Source organism: Daktulosphaira vitifoliae, unplaced genomic scaffold (assembly GCF_025091365.1).
Source record: "Daktulosphaira vitifoliae isolate Bord-2020 unplaced genomic scaffold, ASM2509136v1 Scaffold_129, whole genome shotgun sequence".
NCBI lineage: Eukaryota > Metazoa > Arthropoda > Insecta > Hemiptera > Phylloxeridae > Daktulosphaira > Daktulosphaira vitifoliae.
This window is the reverse complement of record NW_026099698.1, coordinates 22146-27635: the sequence shown is the minus strand read 5'-3', so window position 1 is coordinate 27635 and position 5490 is coordinate 22146. Positions and strand designations below refer to the sequence as shown.

The window sequence follows — 5490 nt, the reverse complement described above, 5'->3', positions numbered from 1 at the left end:
AAAAAAAAAAATTTGTCCCGACACTTTTTTTTCTACATTTAAACGGCTGCCGTAGTTAAAAAAACACTATTTTTGTGTTAAAATTTTCGATTTTCGATTTTAAATTTTCAACTTAAAAATGCTATAACTTTTTGAAAAATGTATATATCAGCACAAATTTTTTTTTTCTAAATACATTATAAGTACATCTTTCATTTGACATACTTTTTATTAAAATTGGACAATTTCCCCTTATATAGGGGGCGTTCAAAACTTAAAATATTGTAAAAAACATAGATCTTTTTCAACTGAACTTTTGAAAATGTTCCGGAAATACTGCGTCCTTTAAACATATATCAAATCAAAGGTTATGTTATATACTATTAAATAAAAAAAAAAAATTTGTCCCGACATTTTATCTTCAAAATGTGCAAATGGCTGTCGAAAATTTAAAAAATAATATAATGTTTGCGATAAAAATTACATTTTATCGGGATGTTTTTTGTACTTAAAACTGCCATAACTTTTTCAAAAATGAACAAATAAAAATAATATTTTTTTGTATTGAAACCTTAGATATTTCCCTTTCATTTGATATAATTTTTTTTGAAAATCTAACACTTATTCTGCTCACTGGGAGGATTTAAAATAGTAACTTTTTTACAAAAAATAACTTTTTCAACTTAATTTTTGAAAATGTTCCGGAAATACTGCGTCCTTTAAACATATATCAAATTAAAGCTTATTTTATGTACTACAAAATGAAAAAAAAAAATTTGTCCCGACACTTTTTTTTCTACATTTAAACGGCTGCCGTAGTTAAAAAAACACTATTTTTGTGTTAAAATTTTCGATTTTCGATTTTAAATTTTCAACTTAAAAATGCTATAACTTTTTGAAAAATGTATATATCAGCACAAATTTTTTTTTTCTAAATACATTATAAGTACATCTTTCATTTGACATACTTTTTATTAAAATTGGACAATTTCCCCTTATATAGGGGGCGTTCAAAACTTAAAATATTGTAAAAAACATAGATCTTTTTCAACTGAACTTTTGAAAATGTTCCGGAAATACTGCGTCCTTTAAACATATATCAAATCAAAGGTTATGTTATATACTATCAAATGAAAAAAAAAAATTTGTCCCGACATCTTATCTTCTATGTGCAAATGGCTGTCGAAAATTTAAAAAAAAATGTAATGTTTGCGATAAAAATTACATTTTATCGGGATGTTTTTTGTACTTAAAACTGCCATAACTTTTTCAAAAATGAACAAATAAAAATAATATTTTTTTGTATTGAAACCTTAGATATTTCCCTTTCATTTGATATAATTTTTTTTGAAAATCTAACACTTATTCTGCTCACTGGGAGGATTTAAAATAGTAACTTTTTTACAAAAAATAACTTTTTCAACTTAATTTTTGAAAATGTTCCGGAAATACTGCGTCCTTTAAACATATATAAAATTAAAGCTTATTTTATGTACTACAAAATGAAAAAAAAAATTTGTCACGACGATCTATCTTCTATACGCAAATGGCTACCATATTGAAAAATATACTATTTTTATATGATAATTATGGGTTTTGTTTTTTATTTTAATAGAAANTGATAATTATGGGTTTTGTATTTTATTTTAATAGAAGTTGATGTTGCTTTTGCAATTATCCATCAATTTTTTAAAATTAAACACTATCTACAGATTTGCATCGAAGCGTTTCTTATGATAGTGATTTTAATCACTGTCAGATTAAATCTATACTGGACCCTACTATGCAATGTCTCCACTATTATTATTTTAGTTTATTGTTGCTGTCAGCCCTATACATGCTTATGTTTTTTAAAATAATATTTTCGTGTTATATTTCAATGAAATATGATTATTAATAGTTTTATATTTAGTAACAAAAACATTTATATCACACTTTTATACCAACACTCAATATAACTAAATGACATAAGTTATAGCTAATAATTATTAAATAAGATTCAAAACTAACTTTAGGTTAGGTATAAAGTAATAATGCTATTTTTATTTGTTACATTCAAATTGATATTCAACTAAAAAAATTACTAGAAATATTTAATTAATTTTTAGTAGATTTACAAATATTTATTACCTATTTTAGTTTTTAAATTTATAGTTACAGTAAATTTATTTAATTTTAGTTTTCAATGACTGCTTTCATTTCCACAAAGGATATTATTTTAAATTCTAATCCAATACAAAAATAATTCACACCTGAATTAAGTTTTATTTTTATCATAATATACAAAAATAAAAGTAGTACAAAATAAATATTGTAAAAGCATAGAACTCTACATAATTTTTCTGCGCTTTTCCAGTAGTTAAGTAAATGTATTTATAACATTATTATAGTTAATTTTTTGTTTTACAATGTGCTCAATGCTCAATTTATCCAAATTTAATACGTTCTTGCTCAAAGTCATTTTTGCCTCCAAACTATTCACACGATTCATTTGCACTACATTTTATTTTTTAAAAATGTTCCTCATTTCTGAAAGATGAAATATGTAAAAAACATGTTGAAACCATATCATGTGCAGTTATTAAATCAATTTTAGAACTTAGTAAATAATTTGGTAAAATATAAGCTTTTCCAAATATATTTTTCCATTAAATTAAGTTTAAAATTCACCATTTGAAAGAGTAATCCTTGTGCTACTGAAATAATTTTTAATTTTATATTGAGAAATTCTCTATCAGCAATTCACTGTAATGAGTTTCAACAATTTCTGGCAAGTTTATTTACATCGAGTCTACTGCACGTTTATGACTCGCCCATCTTGTCTCTGAAATTACTTTAGTGTTAATACTAGTCCATCAATTTTCTTTTGTTCTTCTTCAAATATTTTTAGTCATGGTAAACATAGTTCAATTTAAATGCAGGGGTGTTTTAAATAGAGCGATTAATGCCCGTATTTTTAAAAAAATTGTACTCTCACGTTTAAATACCTTTTTAGACATCATTTTATATGTTTACCAAAATACATATTGTATTTAAAAAAATTTTATGTTAAGCTTGGTTCCAATTATTTGTCTAATTGCCGCACATAAGGCGAATACCGAATATTCGTCTACTAGCATAAGTAGTCAAATATAATTGTATTGTTATATCATTGTCAAACGAATTTACCATTTCAAAATATCAGCATCTATACGCTGTAAAATATTAATAGTATATCATTTATATAATCTGTGGTAGAAGTAACATAGATAATGCTAATGTTAACATTCTTTGGCCTGTGCAATATATTGACTTTAATAATATATTGTACACTATTTCAACAAATTCTATGTTTAGGNACACTATTTCAACAAATTCTATTTTTAGCTGTGGAATACTATCTGCTCGTTATCATTGTGAATTTGCACTTTTTCTACATGGAGAAATAAATCTGTATTGTAGCAGAACTGTTATTTTTTTTACTTTTATATTAATTTGTTGATAAAATAACGAATTCAAAATTATTTTTTATATTTAATGAAAAATCCTGAAACAGCGGTGACTCTAATGAAGTAAGAAATAATTAAAAACCATATTACATAATCTACAAGCAACTCGGAATTTGATTTAGGTAATTTACAGTCTGGTCCAAAAAGATCCATATTAGAGGTAAATCATGTATATAACTAACAGCATAGTATTTATATTGTTTATTAAATATATATTTTAATTGCTATTAAGCCTATTATTAATAGCTAATGAATTATATTTAGCTAATTCCATTAACAAAACCATGGCTTCAATCCTTTATTTTAGTAGGTTGAATATTTTTGTGTATGACATAATTATTGTTCAAAAATTAACTTATTTGTTTTTTATATTTTTGAGTTATGTGGATCTAGAGGTCTTAAAAATGGAAAACTAACAAAGCATGATACTCATTCTAGTACAAAAAGTCATTTAACTTGTAAATAACTGTTAAAAAACTGACACTGTTCATACCCAGCTAATAACTCAATCTAAACTAGAAGTTGCTGCTAATAGGAAATATATGAAAAGTATAATTGACATAACAATTTATTGAGTATCCAAAGAATGGCCCGACACAATAAAAATAATTCATCATTAAATCAACGTTGGGAACTAATTTAAGTAATCTAATCACCTAATAATAAGTAATTAAAACTAAGAAGATATAATTATTAATTTCTTAATAAATAATTTTTCTTGGGAAATTTCAACGAAACTTGTGTTTTATTTTCCAAGCATATGCCTCAGTTTTTTGAAATATTCAACAAAGAAACAAATCACACGAGTCACCATATTCAAAATTAAATAATTGAAATATGTGCAAACAGAATAAGAGATTCAATTATAGAAGACATTAGTACACAGACTTTTTGATGAAGCAAGGTAATAAATTTAAAAATGAGCATTAATAAACACTAATATTACTACAAAATTTTTGCTTTATTTTTAGATGTTATAAAGAAGAACAAATGTTTTATATTATTTTAAAACTTGTAAATTAAATACTAAAGCTCAAATAATTTCACAATACTATGTTTATGTTAACATCATGTCTGCTACTTTAATGAAGTCAATCAAAAATTAGAATTAAATTTTCAAAAGCGATTTTTACTCATTGTATGTTCATAGAATAAATCTTTTGGTTGCAGATATTTGAAAAAATATTCAAGTAAAAATCAATATTAATAAAATGTGTTTTTTTTATTAAAATATTAAAAAATTTTAGGAAACTAAGTTTTTTAACATGATTAAATATATATGTGTTAATTTTTCTCTTCCCCAAAGAATTGTCAATTAGTTGAATTGGAAAAAAACTCGGATATAAAAACAAAACTATGGGCTAATTAGTAATACTAGATGGATTTGTAAATTTAAAACCTGTGAAGCCATTAAACAATGTTTCAAGAGTATTCGTATTGTACTTAAAAGAGAAATAGAAAATAAAGCTGATAGAGATGTCAATGAAGCAAAAGGTATAATTTATAGACCACAATTGTTTTTATCCAATTTATGTAAATTTTTTTATATTAAAATTGGTAATTTCTGTAATAGTATTCTGTAAATTATTTTTGATTATTCAAAATTACAGTTGTCATAGAAACAAACGACTTTTAAAAAACAGACATTTTCTTAGTAAATTTGTGTTATTTTATACCTTTTAAAAAAATTAATTATCTTTTTTCTCGTTTATACAGGTTAATTAATTATATTATTAATGATTATTTTTATTAGCAAGTGATCAATGTTTGATGGGATGTACATTATGTCTTATATGTTGATTCAATGTGTTTTAATAAAATTAAAATTAAAATACAATTTTCAATAGTTATAAAATGCAGTACGATAAATATTCTTTGTTGGTTAACTTTCAAATTTATCCCAAGTAAGTACATTTAATCAAATATTCTAAAATATTTGAAAATTCAATAAATTACTAAAAATACAGATATTTATCAAGGAATTTTTTTTTAATAATTAAACTTTATCCAGAGAAAATGTCAT

At 23.6% G+C, this 5490-nt stretch overlaps 1 long non-coding RNA gene across 2 annotated transcripts; it reads left to right on the top strand.

Annotated features, from left to right (window-relative positions):
• The first annotated feature begins 3408 nt into the window (after positions 1-3408).
• LOC126909121 (uncharacterized) lies at positions 3409-4651 on the top strand. 2 transcript variants are annotated; one of them, XR_007704933.1, is made up of 4 exons: positions 3409-3627; positions 3847-4133; positions 4225-4371; positions 4439-4651. It is a non-coding gene; the product is annotated as an uncharacterized LOC126909121 (long non-coding RNA). The 2 variants fall into 2 exon arrangements; XR_007704932.1 differs by having other exon boundaries at positions 3847-4371.
• The last annotated feature ends 839 nt before the right edge of the window (positions 4652-5490 follow it).